Here is a 19,889-nt window from a genome sequence, read left to right as displayed (position 1 = left end):
TTGGTGAGGCCGAATGCCAATGCATTCGGCCCCCCGAATTCCATGGCGGAATGGCCTGCCGCCCCCCGCCCTCCCGCGGATCCCCCCCAGGACGAGACTCACCTGGGGCGGATCTTCCGGGTGGCGGCAGCTCCGGCGGCGGCAGCTGGTCTTCTGACCGGCTGCTGCCACTGCCATTTCCACTCTGGTAAAAAAAAGAAAAGAAAAAGAAAGATGTGATGGGCTACGTAAAGATTTACGTAGCCTATCATGACTAGGTTAAAAAAAAAAAAGACATGATAGGCTACGTAAATCTTTACATAGCCTATCATGGCTGGGTGGGTTAAAAAAAGAAAGATGTGATGGGCTACGTAAAGATTTACGTAGCCTATCATGACTAGGTTAAAAAAAAAAAACACGACGTGATAGGCTACGCTATTTGCGTTCCCCTTGATTTTCGCCGTCATAGTCTATGTAAATATTTACATAGATTAAGAGGGCAAAAATAAGGAACGCAAATAGCGGCGGCCGTAGCCGCCGCCATTTACATATGCGGGTTTTTTGTTTTTGTTTTACCCAGAGCCCTCCGCGGCTGGAAATCCTGCTGCAGACGGCTCTGGCCTGGCCGGGCCTGGCCGGCTGCTCTGCGGAGCTGCCGCGGAGCACAGCTGGCCGCGGAGGATTCTGGGGGGGGAGGGACGGAACGCCTCCCCACCACCATCAACATAATCCGTGAACAGGTAAGTGACTTTCGTACATCCCTAGTATTTCTCCAAGGAATACGGTAATGGTGGCTGCCATTACCGTATCACCAGCACTGCGGAGCCGGAGTGCCATTCCGCAGGGAATCCTCTGGACTTGGAGCCGCTCCGGAGGATTCCGGGGGGGAGGAACAGATTGTCTCCCCCCCCCGTGGACACCATCGCGGAAAGGACGGTGAGTAATCCATCCATCCCTAATTCTAGCTCATGACTCTATCAGCATGTATCATCACTGCTGCTAAATTCACCCCTTGCCCTGGCCCAGTCGTCCCTAACTTAAAAGCACCAGAGAGCTGCTTGAAACTTAGAAAGCACTCATGAGTGGCCATGCTGCAGCCTGGTTTGAAAATACTCACTTTATACTGAGGTCTCATTGGGAATATATGAATTGCTGTCAAAGCCCAGATTCCTTCCTTGTCCATCTGCCAGCTGCCCCAGGCTGCATCAGTACTCTCCTCATTTACTCTTTAAAATGTCCCCATGAAGGTTTGAGGCCTACAGAGGCAAAGGGGGAAAAAGTCAGGCTTAGAGGCCTGGAGATTTCTCTCTCTGTGTGTGGGATGGGGCTAATCCTGAGGGGTGTAGTTTCATTTCTCTGGTTAAATCTCTGTTTCAATTCCCCTGTAAGTTTCATTTCCTCGGGTTTGAAGCAGTACTTTTGGTTTTGAGGGAGGAGGGTATATAAAGAGAGGGGGAGAGCCAGTAGACAGACAGACCAGGCTGCAGCCAGAGCAAGAGCAAGCGAGAGACAGCTAGAGTCTGAAGTGAGAGGAGAGTCTGAAGAGTGAGTAGGAAGAAGCAGCCTAGAAAAGTCTAAGGACAGCTAGGCTAAAGGAACTTGCATTTGGCAAATTTTCTTTTTTTTTTTAATGCTTTTTGTATCATTCAGCTCTATTGTATAATTATCTTTAGTAGTAATTTCTTTGCTTTAAATCTACTAGTAAACGGTTAAACTCTGTGTCTAGAGTGTCAGTCATCCCATGTCTACAGCCTAAACCCCATGTTACTGAAAAGGGAAAGGTGAAAGAAGGAAGGTGGGACTCTTAAGGAGGCAAGAGATCCTTAAGGAGTTGCTCTGGGGGTCCAGGTCATAAGGGGAACCTTGACATATGGTGGCAGTGACGAGATTCTAAGAAAGGAGAAATTTGGCACTCCAAAATATTTCAGGGTTTACCAATAGAGCTGACAAAGGCAGTGTATTTTATTTCCGGGTCTACGGATTAGGGAACAGATAGGCTAGCAGATGAGCCTATGAACAAAACTGCCCTGACTGAGCGATGCAAAAAGGACAATTTGCAATGGGAAGAAAAAACTGTGGAAGAGCTTAAAGTAATGCTGATCACACATGCAGCAACTGGAGTAGGGAGGCCCATGAGTCCTGCTGAGCCCCAAGCAAAAGAAAGGGGCTTCAAAGAAAGGGAACTATTGTTGTTGGCCAAGCAGAAGGAGGAAGAAAACAAACTGGAGTGGGAGCAGATCTGGATGCAAGTGGAACAACGCAGACATGAGGAAAAGATGGAAGAGGGGCAACACCAATTTCAGGAGGAGCAACACAGACATGAGGAAAAGATGGCACAGCTGAGACAGGAGCAGCCAGCCAAGGTCACCCCCAAGGACTTCATGACATACAGCCCAGGAGAAGACCCACAGGTGGTCCTGACCAAGTTTGAATGGGCGGCACAGAAGTGGGGACTACAGGAGGGCAAATATATGAAGTTTGTGCCTAATTTAATAAAAGGGGAGATGGCAGAGATCTATAATAGCATGCCAGAGGGTGGGGCTGTTACCTATGCTCAGTACAAAGAATGGCGTTTAAAAGGTTCAGGTTGGGTCCTGAGCACTTTAGAAAAAGTTCAGAATGTTAGCTCCTCAACCTGGTAATTCTATGGTGGAATGTGGAACAAAGCTAAAAAACCTACTACTGAAATGAGTAGAGGAAGCTAAGGCTGATACAAAGGAAAACATGGTAGAATGAATGGCTCTGGATAAGTTTTATTTTCGATTACCCTACCCAGGGAAATAAAACTGAAGGGTAAGGATAAAGATCCTGACTATATAAGCCAAGCTGGTGAAATGGCTGAAAAATTGACTGAAAACTGGGAAGGTTTGGGCCCAGCCTTGGGCCTAACTGGCAGCCAGATGCGTGGAGACATTGGAGGCAGGGCACCCATGTCCCCCTCCCCACTTTAGCCCTACATGAGAGCAGGTGAACACTTGTATAGGGTTTTAGGGGTCATATAATGTCACTTGGTCAAATGGGCATTCCAAGAAGAACTGCCAGCTATCTGCGAAGACTGAAGAGATCTGTGCCACTGCAAGTGCATGTATGCGGCATTTTCAAAGTAAAATATAAGTAAAAGATAGATGCTTTAGGCGTGCAGCCTACACAGGTGCTAGTAATTAATCTTCAGCTGAATAATGAAGTTCGTTATATAGCTGTCCAAACTCAGCATACGTGCAGGCACTATGAACATAATGGATTCTACTAACTGACTGACTAATTTCAAGTTTTGGTGGCATCAGTGCTTATATTGCCTCTTAAGTTTCCATAACTTTTCCTCTTTACAATGCTCCCAACAGATCATGCCCATTATTCTCCCAAAACATAACAAAAATAGACCACTCTTCAATAAAACTTTTGTTTCCCTGTCTCTAATTCTAATAATATTTGTGGGTTGAGGCATAAATACCAGTTCCCAGGCTCTCATGATCCATTCTCTTTATTGAAACTTTTTGCTTCCATTTTTAACTGATTGCAATTCTAGCAGCCTTTAGGAAATTAATGATAATTTCCTAGTCTCATTCTTCATATATTCAAAAAGAACAATGAGTGGGTCATAAATCAGATTACATCCCATCGTTTCATTGATGTTTGTATTATCCTTGCCTAAAAAAATGTTAATATTTGGACAATATATAAAGATGCAATGTATTTGTTCTCCTACTTCCAGTATGTATCATATGCATTGAATATATCCAACTCAATCTTTTAGGTGGTAGGTACCATCTAAAGATGAATGGATAGAAACCCTTCTTTAGATTTAAATGTCTGGTTTCTGAGAGAACATTCTCCTAGGTCCATTTCCATGATTCCTGACCTGAATCTCTCCCATTTTTGTTGATATAAGTAACCTTGTTGGTTTTGTTCCATTAATAACATATAAACTTTCCCTAATAAACCCTTCATTTGTTTATCTGATACTTGCTTCTCAAATTCAGAATAATTTCTTAGAGGTCCGTATTCAGTTAATGAGCTAATAACATGCCTGACCTGGAAACATTGAAAATAAACTGGTTTCATTGAAAATAAACTGGTGAAAATAAATAAACCCATCAATACAGAAATATCATTGAACATCTTTATTATTCCATTTTGTACCACCTTCCCAATTCTGATAAAATTGGTTTTTTCCCCCTGATACCTGAATGTTATCCATAAATGATCTCTCCTGTATCTCTTTGTTATAAAACATTACAGTCATTGGTGATAAGCCTGGAGATAATTTCCTATTAATGCCTGACCATATTATATACAGACCCTCTGTACTTGGATCAGGCTTTAATTTTTCTCTGTTCTCTTTTTTACAATACCAAACCATATTTTGTAATGAGATATTTTATTTCCTGTGGTCTAATATTAGTTCTTTATCCTGTGTGAACCAAACATTCAAATGAGTTAATGGGATGCATGATGACACTTTTTTAATATGAGGATATGCCAATTAATTGAAGGCAAAAGGAGAAGGGGACGGCAGAGGATGAGATGGCTAGATGGCATCACTGATGCAATGAATATGGACTTGAGCAAGCTCCGGGAGAGAGCGCAGGACAGGAAGGCCTGGCGTGCTATGGTCCATGGGGTCACGAAGAGTCGGACACGACTGAACGACTGAATCATAGAATAGTAGGGTTGGAAGGGGCCTACAAGGCCATCAAGTCCAACCCCTGCTCAATGCAGGAATCCAAGTCAGAGCATCCCTGACAAATGGCTGTCCAGCCTCGTCTTGAAGGCCTCCAATGTGGGAGAGCCCACCACCTCCCCAGGTAATTGGTTCCATTGTCGTATTGCTCTTACAGTCAGGAAGTTTTTCCTGATGTTCAGCCGGAATCTGGCTTCCTGTCACTTGAGCCCATTATTCCATGTCCTGCACTCTGGGATGATCAAGAAGAGATCCTGGCCTTCTTCTCTGTGACAACCTTTCAAGTACTTGAAGAGTGCTATCGTATCTCCCCTCAGTCTTCTCTTCTCAAGGCTAAACATGCCCAGTTCTTTCAGTCTCTCTTCATAGGGCTTTGTTTCCAGGCCCCTGATCATCTTTGTTGCCCCCTTCTGAACCCTCTCCAGTTTGTCTGCATCCTTCTTAAAGTGTGGTGCCCAGAACTGGACACATTACTCCAGATGAGGCCTAACCAGTGCTGAGTAGAGGGGAACTAGTACTTCCCGGGATTTGGAAGCTATGCTTCTATTAATGCAGCCCAAAATAGCATTTGCCTTTTTTGCAGCCACATCACAGTGTTGGCTCATAATTCATTGTTCAACAATTAGTTCAACAATTCATTGTTGTTGAACAACAACAACGTGCTAATTAATGGCTCCTGACTTACCAGAGACTCTATTTTGTGTGGGCACATGGGCAGGGGGTGAGTAATGGAACTAAGTGGAACTATTGGAACGGGAACTGCTGGGACAGGGGCTCTCACTTACTGCAGGTGGCCTAAGCTGACAGGTTGAACACATTTATAACAGAATAAAGGTCTTTCCTCTAATCTAAAGCCTGCCACTGATTTATGCTAATGAAACAGGAGTCAGAGTGCTGGGATATATATTAAGTTCTGAGCCCTTGGCCTTAAGCAGAAGGGCAAAGGGTTCACTGGTGGGTCTGCCCCCCCCCATGGGACTGGTTAGCTGATGGGAGTGGCTCCAATGAGGACCAGCACTCTCTACATCTGAGAACAAAATGATCCCTCAGGCATCCACCTGCTAAGGTGAGGGAACACATCCTAAAGGAATGCTATGTGGATATGTTCTCCTTTTTAAAATGGGAGAGTTGAGAGGGGAGAGGGGAGGTGAAAAGAAAGAAGCCAACAAAAAGGGCAAGGTAGACAGGTCATTCTCTAACTGACTGGTCAGCTATGCAGTGTATATGGGGGTTGTCCAGTCAGATCATCCCAAGGGAGGCTGGCACCGGACTACTCACCTGGGCACAGTCTTTAGGGCCCAGGCACTGGTGGGTGACAATCCTGCCATTGAGTACAGTGAGGCACTCCACATTGTCTGATTGTTCTATAAAGTATATTAGCTGAACATAAAAATGGAGGAACTTCTACCAGGTATTTAATATTGTTAAATAAACCAATAAAGAACAAACATAATAATCTTGGAAGGGCATTAATTTTTAAGATTGACTTTTTTCCCCTAGCTGTGAAGTTCTTAAATCTGACCTTTTCCTTAAGTCTGTTTCATGTCACTAAGCAAACATTTGTGATTCACTTTTACTAAAACTCCTGTTGTATGAGTAATTTTAATTACTAAGTATCTGATATATGACTCCCTCCAGGGCATCAAGTATTTTTCTGATATTTGATCTTTAATCTTTTTTTTTCTCAATTAAAACCCATCCATTCTAATTTTAATAAATTAACCTGAAACTATACCAAATTCCTTTAATATGTTAATGACTGGTGAAAGATCCTCTTGAGTCTTTAAAAAATAAAGCAACATCATCAGAGTATACACTGATTTTAACAAGTTGTTGTCCTAATTCCTTTGGTTCAATGGACAAAGCAAAAATTAATGGCAATAGGGAGCATTCCTGACAGGTCATGCTCTGTAACTTAATAAGATTAGATGGAACTACATTTGCTGAAATAATTGCTTTAGGTCCCTTGTAAACCATCTTCATCCAGTTTCAAAATCGTTCTTCCATTTTAAACTTGTTTAATGCAAACAAGCCACTCTAAATTATCAAACACCTTTTCTGCATCAAAGAATAAGGTAGCACTTAGAGTTTTAGCTGTATGTACATACTTTACTCATTATCTTTCACATAATCATAGACATTTTCCTTGATTTAATAAAACCAAATTGGCCTGGTGACACATAATTCTTTATAATATTATTGAACTGAATTGCAAGGATACAGTGGTTGCCAGTTTCTTTCCAGACATAATTCAATTTACTGGTGATTGCCTTTAAAACCCTAAAACATACAGGATATCTTAGGGATTGTCTCCTCCTGTTCCTTAAAGATCTTGGAGAGAGGCTCTTCTGTATGTCCTATCCATGGTGGGAGCTCAAGTGGTTAAGACAACAGAAAGGGCCTTTTTAGTGACTACAACCAAACTGTGGAACCCCTTGCCTCATGGGGCTTGGTTGGCCCCTCTCTTGCTGTTTTTCAGGTGGTGAAGACGTTTAAAAAAATATTTGAGTAGGCTTTTGTTTTATTGGGTAGATAGATAATATTTCTGATTTGATAATTCTGTTCAAGCTGCTAGGCTTGTCTCTGTTTTTATATTGTTATTTTATGGAGTGTTAGTGTACTGTTAAGTTGGCTTCAACTGTTATAAGCCTCCCTAAGTGATGCATACACATTAGAAGGGCAGGGTATAAATTCTTATATAAATAAAAGGGGACTGTTTAGCAACTCCCTGTGTACTAGTCCCTGCATATTCCTTAATTTTGCTTTTCAGGTTTCTCAAAACTAGCCATTGGGATGGGGTGGAAATTTCTCTCCAAAAGCTCCTAGACTACAAAATCTTGCCTGAGCCCGATTTCACCTCCCCTCATTGTTCAGTCTTAATTATTTATTATAATGATATTGACCATAAGTTGCAGATGAGTTCTCAGATTGGCTTACAAAGTCAGAATATACAGTAAAAATGCAATAGCCATGAGATAACTAAGACACATACACATCATGATCATATACGTACCTTACAAAGTATAAACAGAACACAAAATAACCACAATGCTATGTCACACCAAATGCCCAATAAGAATCAAGTTGACATGAATCCATGTGAAGGGATGGATGGACTCATTGGAATCTGTGCTGGGTGGACCCTCGAGCAGCCACTGCCCACCTGCACAAGCCAGGCACGAGCCCCTGGAGGGCTCGGTGAGCTGTTGAGGAGCGTGGCGCAGCTGCCTGCTCCTCTATGCAAGCTGCTGTCTTTTATGCAAGATGGGGCTCTATATTTTCGTAGATTTGTGGTTGCACACAACGGTGGTGGGAAAGAGACATTTCCCTAACATAGAGGCCTCTAATGCTGTAGAACTGGCCCTTTCCAGCCACTGTTGTGCACAACAATAAATCTATGAAAATATAGAGCCCCATCTTGTGTAATAGGGGCTCTATATTTGTACTCCCATCCCAGCTCAGCTATGCAGGGGCAGCAGTTTGACAAGAGGAGGACAGTGAGAGGGGATTCCCCTTCATCTCCTTCCTCCTGTCAAGCTGCTGCCTTCGCGGTAGCTGGGATGAATGGGGAGAAAGAATCGATCCTTTCTCTCTCTCCCATCCTGGGCCAGCTATGCAGGGGCAGGGGCTTGACAGGAAGAGGATGGTGAGGGGGGCTTCCCTCTCACCTTCCTCCTTCCCTCAAGGCACTGCCTTTATGGTAGCACTTCCCTCAAGGCACTGCCTTTATGGGAGGGGGAGAAAGGATCATGCCCTCCCCGAGCTGTGTGCGCACAGCAGCTGTTTTTTAAAAAATTAAATCTTGTATACAACGGCCAGCTGGAAAGTGCCAGCTTGTGTAGAGCTGGCATCTTGTTGCCAAATATAGAGCCCCATCAAATGCCAAATATAGAGCCCCATCTTGTGTAAAAATCTTGTGTACACAAGATTTAATTTATGGAAAATAGCAAGTCACCATTTGCGACTTGGCTGTGGGCACTTGTGGGTGGGACTGGTTAGTCCTGGCAACTCATGCAGCTCAGCAGGCAGGGGCTCAGCAAACCATATTCAGGGGCCAAGCAGGGGGGAGTCCATTGGACTTCACCCTTCGCATGGATCCTCGCAACTTCCCTATCCATGTGTGTTAGTTATAGTCAAAGCAACATGGTACTATTTCATCATCCACTTTGACATCCAGCTTGCTGATGTCAGAAGAGAATCCAAACTTTTGTACATTCCAAGTTTGTCCATAAACTCATGCATGACGACAGGAGTTCTATGACACAACTATCTGAAGAGCTAAAGCTGTCTATTCCACACATAAATACTGGAGAAATGCTAAATCTTTCTTCCACACACACTCTTGCTATATTCTGTTCTTAACTGACTATTGTCTCCTTGCCCAGTTGTTCCATGCTAAGATTTGCCAGGACTTCTGGATATTTGTATCTCCTACAGCTTACTTCAGTACTGGAGCTAAAACAAGCACGGCCTTCCAAATTCACAAATACCATTTAGTATTTGTTTCTTTTGCAAAACACTTACAAATCAAATTAATAGTAGGAACACATCTAGGTCTTTCTCAAAGATAAAACAACACTGCTACTGTTTTGCAGTTTCTCAGGTTACACCAGAGAATACATTATTATCGCTACCAAACTTCTATTTCGACATGGGCAATTCCCCACTCTGGCTCTTGTCTGATTAGGTCAAAGATAAGCGGATTACTTCCTGAAACATCATGAAATACCTCTGCCTATTTAAACTGACCTTGGCTTGCCTTGACTCAGCTCTGGTCAAAGGAGGCATCTGCAAGAAGATCAGCCAGACCAGCAAGGAAGTATCTTCCCAACAATAGGTCAGAGTGGATCAGGTGATGGCTAGGTCTGATCAGCCTGGGGATACTACTCCTGCTGCACGATACAGAACTTCTTATTTATTTATTTATTTCATTTCTATACCGCCCAATAGCCGAAGCTCTCTGGGCGGTCCACAAAAAACAACTTCTATTGTTTTTTGGGTCTTCTGGCTTTTTGCCTTGGCTCTTGCTCCATCCACAACTGTGGGTTGTTAATACTTTGTCTAGCTTCTGGGAGGCCTATGGCAAAATGAGGTGGAAGATTGAACTCTGTCCTTTCAGACTGCTGGTGCCGATGGGCAAATTGCATTCTTGAATGCTTCTCATACCAGAAATGCCCGGTGGTGGCTGGTGCCTGTTGCAGCTGGTGGGACAGAAGGAAGGGAAACTAATGGTAGGTAGAGCCAGGGATAGCAACAGGCAGAGCTAAGAAAACCCATTGCAAGGCAGATGTGGGGTCTGATGCCCCAACACAGAAAACCAGTCCTTCAAACTCACGTTTTTCTACTCCAAGAGAAGCCTGTTTCAGAGAAAGGCAGAAACGCAAGTAACTTGACCAAGATCCTGACAACAAGGCCTTGAAATCCTCACAATACTCAAAACCACTCCTTTGAACCCACATTTTTGAAATTGCCACCTAACAAGGCCTTGAAGTTGTTAAGGCTTCACACACGTCTTTCCCTCCCGCTGCCCACACCTGCCTTTGTCTGACCCCCTCATTCCTAAGGTTGCAATCATATGTGTGCTTACAAGGGGGTAACCCTTTTGGAACTCGGTAGGACTTATTTCTGACTAGATCTATAGGGTATTGCTCTTTCTGCATATCCCAACCACACACACACAGAAACCTCACCCCCAAATGCACACCATACAGACTCTTGCTCTGCTGCCCCCCCAATAACTCCTACTAGCTCATCCAACCCCCACAATCCACCCCCCCAACACATCCCCCCGGCTTACCAGGCATTTTTCTTTATCTAATCTGGTGGTTGGGGCTGCAAAGCTGAGCACAGCCACCGGCTGCCATTTTTATTTCTTGCGAATGAATGCCTGAGGTCCCTGTGGGACCCACAAACCAGGTAATAGAACTGGCAGCTGGAGGCTGGTGCTTTGCAGTGAGCGCACCCCAGATGGCAGGTTAACCCCCACCCTACAATTGACAGAAAAATATGACTACCCCACGTTGCTGGCTGGCTGTCACTTGCAATGCTCTTCCTCTCACTGGAACGAGGCACAGGGAAGGATGAATGTCCTCATATGATTTGTTTTGGCGGTCAGAAAGGCCTCACTTAACAACAAAAGGGTGTGCTTTTACTTGCCTTGGATAAGCAATACCAGAAGAGCAGGAGCAAAATGGTAGAGCATTCTGCACAAAGTACTTCTCTGGAGGCAATTTTTTGTTTTAAAGGGTTCCGGAGGCAATTTTTTGTTTTAAAGGGTCCCTACCCCCCCCCCCCCGGAAATATTGATGGGCATGGAAAAGATACGTGTGCAGCACAGCTGTATTCTACATTGCTGGACAAAAGACAAGACCAAGAAGCCAAGGCAAGGATTGTAGTGGACTTGAGTTGGCTGCTTGAGGGACAGGAGAGAGTGGGTGGTGGGGCATCGCTGGGGGTTCCTCCCTGGCTCCTTGCTGTACTCTGGTAGGGCTCAGCCCTGCCTGCCCTAACTGACTGCCACTGGAAATGTTCTGCAAATAGAAAACCAGCACAGCAGCCAAGGGACTTTCTCTCCAACAGACTAGTTTTCTATTTGCAAGGAGTTTTAATGTGGGGGAGAATGAATGAATGAATGCCTCATACGCAGTCTCGAGGGACTCAGCCCATCCTTCCACCTCATTCGCCTGCATGTGTCGAGAGGAGGATGGAGCTAAAGACTGTGTGTGTTTCCAAAATGTTTTAGCTTTTTTACAAGTCCACCATAAACGATAAAACGTTCCCTCTTGGTCTTCAGGGAGTTACTTCTGAGGAGACACTAATGGGGCTGTTGTCAGAGAGCAAAACCAGCCCCCATTTTAATGCACAGGATCTGTATATAGAAGCTGTGAAGGAGTTATGTCCTAAGGCAATGGACTGGAGCCACGAGATCGCGCTTCATCGCATTTAAGGAATTGGGCTTTGATATGTGCTGTGTCCATGGAGGGGCTTCTCTGTCGTTTCTGTGGTCACTGAGAGGGCGAGCCTCATTCAGCACAAGGGGAGAAAACGCCCCTTGACTGGGGTCATGGGCTGTGTTCTGGTGCTTATTTTCAGTGATGTTTTAAAAGTTGGTCCCTTGGCATCCTGCTCCAAAACGGCGATGAAACTTCCGGAAGACAGGGAGGGAAAGCGCTGGGGCACTGAGGCCAGAGCGACACATGCACAAAGGCCGGGCTACGTGCCCCATGGGCAGGGCTAAGATACTGAACCCAGTGTGGTTGTGGAAACAGGTCAGTAATGGAGCCGAACTAAGCTGGAGAAGTTGGACTGTAAGCAGTCTCAGAAGAAGCGGTTGTTCAGTGATAAAATGCAATGCTGGGGCTGAATGGCCACGACACCATGGAAACACAGAGACCTCACTGCGCAGCCAGGTTGGAGTAAATCGCTGGTGGAAACACAGCCTGTGTCTGTGTAACCCACACGGCTTAATTAGACCTGCTACTTTAAGGAGATTGAAGGCTTTCAAGCGCTTGCATGCAGATGGGGGGGGGGGGGAGGAAAAGGCTTCCAGAGCTTTCGAAGGCCTTTTGAGGAAGAGCTGCAGGAGTGGAATTCAGGGCAGGGCAGGGCAGGGCAGGGCAGGGCAGGCCAGCCAGTTATTTTAAAGGCTGAGCCCCACTGATTATTATCTTGGGGTCTCTCAAATCCATATGGAGGGAGGAGCATACTTTAAATCAAGGTGAGTGTTCTTTTAATTGCATAGAAACTGTTGTTTCTAGAATATAATAGAACTGTTAGTCAGGAACACATTTCCCATAAGGCTGCTCTGCTGGGATTCTTTCTCTTCCCCAGTAGTCCTGCCTTTTGAGATAGGAGGGTTGGAGGAGCAAATGGAGGTTCAAGATGCTGGGATTTGGCTTGGGAAAGAATTTGACTTAGGAAAGGCTCTCTTAACACCTGACATTTTATTCCACTACGAACCGTTCCTTTTGATCCCGGACCCTTCCTGGGATTTAGACTGGCCTGTATACAGGCATCTCTCATAGCACTTCCCTCTGCTGTATTCCTTTTCAAGGCTGGGCGAAGTCGCATGGAAAAACCGGGACAGAAGGGGGCTGCTGGCCCCTCTCCCTCCCTAGGGATGTACAAAAGTGACTTAGCTTTTCGCAGATTCTGTTCATGGGGCGGGGGAGGCGTTCCATCCCTCCCCCCAGAATCCTCAACAGGGGGGAGGCAATCCGGTCCTCCCCCCCAGAATCCTCGATGGCCGGCTCTGCTCCGCAGCGGTTCCGCAGAGCAGCTAGCCAGGCCAGGGCCGTCCGCAGTCCTACGTTACATAGACTATTACGGCGAAAATAAAGGGGAATGCAAATAGCGTAGTGGGCGCTATTTGCGTCCCTTTTTGATTTGCCGTAATAGTCTACGTAAATATTTATGTAGACTAAGATGGTGAAAAATAAGGAACGCAAATGGTGGTGGCTGTAGCCGCTGCCATTTGCGTATGCCTTTTTTTTTTTTAACCAGGATGTGATAGGCTACGTAAGTTTTTACGTAGCCTATCATGTCTCTGTAAAAAAAAAAAACCCCAAACAACCAGACTGCAAATGGCGGTGGTGGCAGACGGTCGGAAGACCAGCCGCCGAAGCCGGCGCCACCCGGAACATCTGCCCCAGGTAAGTCTCGTCCCAGGGGGGATCCGTGGGGGGGCGGGGGGGCAGGCCGTTCCGCGATGGATTTCGGGGGGCCGAATGCACTGGCATTCGGCCTCACCGAGATCCATCGCGGAATTCTCTGACATCCCTAGCCCTCCCTCCACTGATCATTGGTTCCTGTAACTTGATTGATGTGCCGCCCGTCCCGCCTGCCCGCCTGCCTCCCCTCCTTCCTTATCTGTCATCAGTGGTGGCTGCTCTCCCCCCTTATTCTGCCTTCCCATCAACTGGCTTGTTCCCCCCCCCACACACTGTTGTTGCTCCCCCCCCCCTTACTCTGGTTTCCCAACGAACTTGCAAGGTGGACTAGGAGAAGAGATAGTGGCTGGCTAGGTGGGAGGGAGTACTTTGGAAAACCACCTCAGCATAACTACCTTATATAAAACAACTCCACACACACAAAAGGAAACCATTAAAAATGACAATTCCAAGCTCTGCATAATGAATTTATTCATGGGAGGAGAAAAGGCACTTTTAATACCCATTGAAACCCTAACTGTCAAGGCTTTCTCCTGCGTGGCTGAGAAGGGAGACTCCCCCATCCACCCTAGGAAAAAAAAAGCCCATCAATCTGGTGAGCAAAAGGGAGAAGGAGCAGTCAGTAAAGTCAATGGGGGGGGGGAGGTTCCACACACATACATTGAAGGGGATGGGAGACCTTAAGACTGCTACTCTGACTTACAGTGCACTCCTATGCATGCCTACTCAGAAGCAAGCCACACAGATTTCAATGGCACTTACTCCCAGGAAAGGAAAGCCTTACTGTCAAGGCATTTACTCACAAGAAGGCATTACTGTGCTCAGGGGGATCTTGGAAAAGCATTTGGGATGGTTAACCACTTCACAGTTCAAGCGCCCGCCCCTAGTGGAATGGGAGAGAGGTAAAAATGCCCCCCCCATTTGTTGTCATGACAATGTTATTCAACACCACCCAGCAACACCCCCAGCACATGCCACACAAAGTGGGACAAAGCGCTAAAGGGGAAAGGCACAGGGGGGAAGTGGTGATTTCAAGCTCAAGCACAGAAAATGCCGGGTTTCCCCCTTTATCAGATAACACGGGAAGAGGGAGGGAAAGTTGTGAGATAGCTGCAGGAGAGCAGAGGCGTCATCTAAAGCTCCCGTGAAAACCAGTGATTAAAGAACGATCCTGCTAAAAATAAAAAAAAAGTGTGAAGAGAGCCAAAGTCTGTGGTTCTCTTGGACTCTCCAGTTAAAGCCTTAGAAGCCTGCACTGAAGGAAGCTTGAAACTTTAGAAAGCAAGCCTGCCTGGGAACGAAGTCCAAGCCTAGGTGACTGGAAGCCCAGTCAGGTGCGGGAGGGGGGAGGCCTGACACTCAACAGACAATGGAAGGGCTGATTAAGGATCACATCAGACATAGGACAGTACTACTTGGCCATAGGGAAACTGTGGAAGGAACCTAGGGCAGGGTAACTTCTGGCATGGTGCAAAAACTTCTGGCAGCAGTCACAACTGTCTCACTACACTCAATGCAAACTGACAGAACTGTGTCCCTGCATAACCTTATAGTGGATGGGTGTGACATCACAGATGTCATACCTGCAAACAAGTATGACAACACAGATAGTTGATGCATGGCTAAACGCAGCTCTGAATGGGACTGGTACAGCCTATTATGATCCCTGGCCTGCTGTTCATTTTCTTTCAACCAGAGACAGGAGACAACATCAGCCTGATGCAGAGATGCTGAGCGGGAATTTGTAAAGCAATCCTTTCATAGTTTGTAGTTTTAAATGCCAAGTTTCTTTAAATTGCAATTATTTACTATTAAAATACATGTTTAGTGCCATTTCTTTATTTAAATACATGTGTTTAATTATTTACAGTGAAGATTAAAAATGCCCTTTCACATTACTTTGCAATGCCCTTTTGAGTTAATTCCTCACCCAGTGAAAATTCCTTTAAAAAAGCCCTGTGATAAGGTGCACACACTGAGAGCCAAAACACATTCTTTTAAATCTGCATTTAGCAGCTATGGGTTTTTCCCCCATTTTTACTCTAGAGTAGGTGCAGGGCCTACTCCAGGCCCCCAGTCTGGATTGGGACTAGCATGGGGGTGGGGAGAGAGGCTTTTAAGACCCTTTACTTCCATAAAAACAAGAGGCCTTTGAACCCTTTCCCATGTTGACATTTCTGAGGTTGTCTCTCCTTGTGCTGACCTTCAGCTTACCATGGTTCCATTTGTGAAACATGATCATGTTGACATACATACTGTGTGGTTTAATTTCTGCCTCTCTTGGGGCCACCTATTTCATCATTCTCCAGCTCTCTCTGTGACAACATAAAGGACATTTCTACACCAGCCCCAAATCCTGCATTTAAAATGTGGCTTTCTGCTTCCGTTTTAAATGCAGGATCACAACTGACTCCCTTTACACACACTCCCTTTCCCCCCTCCCCTTCCCCCCTCCTTCTCCCCATATCTGAATCGTCCATTATCTTTCATTGACCTTGCTCTTCTTCTTGCCACTTTTCCTCTTTCAAGGAGGGAACTCAAGCAGAACACAACGGGGTAATTTGTAGGGATGGCGGAGAATTCCGCCACAGACTCCAATGAGTCCGGATTCTAAAGAATCCGGCCCCCTGGAGTCTGTGGCGGAATGGAACACTTACCTCCGCCTCCCCGCGGAATCCTCTTCGGCCAGATCCTCCGGCTCTGGATTTCCAGCGATACGGCCACCATGCCGTATCACTGGCTGAAGGGGACTTGACTGCGGATGCAAATGGCATCCAGGACACCATTTGCGGCTGTAAAGGACTTAGTTTAAGGTAAATGCAGCTGTAAATGGCTTCATCTAGCTTCAACTAAGACCTTTACGGCCACAAATGGTGTCCTGGATGCCATTTGCGTCTGTGCTTTCATTCACGCGCCATTTGCGTCCCTGTTTTATGTGATAGGCTATGCAAATATTTGCATAGCCTATTGCATGAATGAAAAGCATAGATGCAAATGGCGTCCAGGATGCCATTTGCGGCCGTAAAGGTCTTAGTTTAAGCTAAATGCAGCCATTTATGGCTGCATTTACCTTAAACTAAGGCCTTTACGGCCGCAAATGGCATCCTGGATGCCATTTGCATCCACAGTCAAGTCCCCTTCAGCCACGATACAGCATGGTGCCCGTATTGCTGGTGCTTCGGAGCTGGCTGGCGGCTCCGCGGAATTGCCGCGGAGCAGAGCCGGCCAAAGAGGATTTGGGGGGGGGGAACAGATTGCCTCCCCACCGCGGGCGGATTCCCCATGGACCGGACGGTAGGGAATCTGCCCATCCCTACTAATGTGATTAGTTCATTATCTGAGATCCATTTAAAAACGGAACAGAGGGCATTTAGTGCAGGAGGGTCACGGTTGGGTCAGGGCATCATGTAAAGAGCCTGTAAACTTCCGTGAAGGAGCCATCTCGATCTCAGGATAAAAGCCCGGTGTGAAGGAGCCCAAAGTGTCTGCACTTACTGGCCTATAACAAACAGCGTTGGATCTGAAGATGCCACCTGGTATCTAGCTGACCCCATATAAAATGCAGTGCATTTAATTACTGGTTTTGTACTCAACTTTCCACAATTTTGCTACGGAGCTTAACTGCTCAAGAGGAAGGGTGGTATGTAGCTCTGGGAAAAGGTAGAAGGGGACCCTTTCTCCTGAGATTAGTTCAGGCATTCCTGAGGCTGCGGTTTACATAACAAAATGTGCATTCATGCTAAGAGCATCACATCTAGTTTGGCTCTTAAAGTTCAGTTTATTTATTGTGGGAGCGAACTGGGATTACTAGCTCCCATTCAGAAGGGGGCTCCGGGGCTGTGATTCCACGGCCAAATGGTCCTCTTCATAAAATGCAGATTATACACTGTGTAATGTGAAAGGAAGGGGAAATGGATGGATTTGTGGTCCTCTACAGAGGAATCAGTAAAGAGGAAGAATTTGCTGAATTTATATAGGTATGTATTAACTATAGACACGTATTAATTACTTAAGTTCACCTTTATCTTGTCTTTCTGCTTCAAAAAAGTACCCAAGGCACCTAACAATTGAAATGGAAAGATTTGGGAACAATTGAATCAGATCAACACACCCTACACACCGCTCTCAATCCTCCTTTCTCTGAGTGACAAACAAAACAACCCAAACGTTAGCTAGGTTTAATGCCTGCTAAAATAGAATTGCTCCAAGGCAGCACCGAAATAACATCAGGGCCAGGTCCCTTGCCAAGCAGCTGTTCTCCGACAGAGACCCCATCCTGGACAGGACAGTTACTGGCAACTATGGAGTGAGAAGATACATTTCAGAGCTCCCAGGGGGATTCTTCGGAATTACAAAACCATCCTACAAGAAACTAAGAGACCTGGACATCACTGTGGCTACAGCTGTTCCAATAGTGGTGGAGCTGCCACTTTTACAAACAATCTGGAATCCTGGACTAACAGCCTCTGAACATGTGCCTCTGATTTCCTTCTCCCTTTTGTAAAAAAAACTAATATGCATTCAGCTTTACATGCTATTGAACATGTGCCTTCCTTGCATTCTTGGACTCAAAGACTGTGCTCTCTTTTTGTGACGTGCCCTCCTAGGGGCGGGGAGCAAACTAAGGGTAATGGCCTCAAAGGCATTGCACTACTTGACAAGCAGCCTGGGATGAGACAGGAGGCAATTGAAAGTGGATTGGGCCATCTGTTGGGCGGGTTTGCCTCTGTCGAAGTGGAGAGGCCATGGCACCTGCATGCTGTCTTGTCCAAAGCATCCTCTTATTTGAGGGCAGAGCTCCATGTGGCATCACAGTATGCATGCATTTGCACCTTCACAGCATATGGAACACTGATCACATATGTGCAATAAGGCAAAAATGCCTTGGCTTTTTTCTAGCTGTGCATCCTCTGATTTTACCAACCAGCCATGAGGAGACAATTTTGTTCATGCTCTCCCACATTTTTATTAATGACTTGGATGAGGAAATGCAGAATGCTTATCAGATTTGCAGAGGACACAAAATTGGGTGGGATAGCTAATACCCTGGAAAACAGAAACAAAATTCAAAGGGATCTTGATAGGCTGGACAACTGGGCAGAAAACAACAGAATTAAATTAATAGGGATAAATGCCCAGTTCTGCACCTAGAAAAAAGAAACCAAATGCACAGTTACAAGATGGGGGATACTTGGCTCAACAACACTACAAGCGAGAAGGATCTTGGAATTGTCGTCGATCACAAGCTGAAGATGAGCCAACAATGTGATGCGGCTGCAAAAAAGGCCAGTGCTCTTTTGGGCTGCATTCATAGAAGTATAGCTTCCAAATCCCAGGAAGTACTAGTTCCCCTCTACTCAGCACTGGTAAGGCCTCATCTGGAGTAATGTGTCCAGTTCTGGGCACCACACTTTAAGAAGGATGCAGACAAACTGGAGAGGGTTCCTGCAGTGAGCAGGGGGTTGGACTTGATGGTCTTGTAGGCCCCTTCCAACCCTACCATTCTATGATTCTATGCCAATAACATTCTGACAAGGAGGCAACCCTACTTGGAAAACTGCTCACACTGCACATGAATGCTCCCTCTTTCTGTCTTGCTCTCCTGGTAGTCCTGGCATGATAGCCTCATATTGCATTGATGCCTGTTTGGATGGCATTGCCCAAGGATGCAAATCACTAGATCCCACCTTTGGTGAACTTCTTTTCCTTCTACAGACTCTAAGCTTATGATTGTAGCATAAATTATTGTTGTTTACTTTGGATTTTATGAGCTGTGTGGTCATGCTGGCACAGCTTTAATTTGAATTTGTAATGCTTTATATTGGGTATTTCGTCCTGCTCTTTTCATCAGGCACTGTTTTTAATGTGTTATTGCTTGCCCTGAGTACTTTGGACAGTGCAGGCTCAACAATGTACAAAGGCAAGTTACATATCAGTCCCTGCTTACAATCGAAATGCGAGACATGACACAGAAGGAACAAGGGATGGGAAGGGAGGAGGAAAAAGGCAAATACAGGAACTAGTTTTTAAAGTTACAGTTCTTATAATGACGAGTTGAGGTGGAAACAGTTCAGGGAGCCTAGTGGAGGGAAGAGCTCTTGCCTGGTGTAGTACATCCTCCAACCCCTATTTTCCTGTTCCACTGTAAGTTTTCCAAAAAGTTACAGAACCAAGAGCATTTTCCTACTTTTGGCTTGGTGTGTCATGTCAGCGGAACTCATAGATTACATGTTTAGAAGCAATTCTGCTCCTACCCCCACATTTTTCTGGTCCTGTTCCTCTGCTTTTAACGGCAGCCTGGCACACAGAAATCAGTCAGGTGAAGCTATAGAGCATCTCTACACCAGCCTAAAATCCTGTATTTAAAAGGGGGCTTCCTGCTTCCCGTTTAAATGCAGGATCATGACAGAGTCCCTTGACATGGGCTCCCCTTTCCTCCTCCCCTTTTCCCCTCCTTCTCCCCCTTATTTGAGTCTTCCATACGTTCATTGATCTTGCACGGGCGTTTGCTTTTTCATGGAGGGAATTCAAGCAGAACACAAGCACACAATTTGATAAAT

This window comes from Heloderma suspectum, chromosome 9 (assembly GCF_057233095.1).
Source record: "Heloderma suspectum isolate Gila_16-S chromosome 9, 16-S_ref, whole genome shotgun sequence".
Classification (NCBI taxonomy): Eukaryota; Metazoa; Chordata; class Lepidosauria; order Squamata; family Helodermatidae; genus Heloderma; species Heloderma suspectum.
This window is presented reverse-complemented; position numbering follows the sequence as displayed.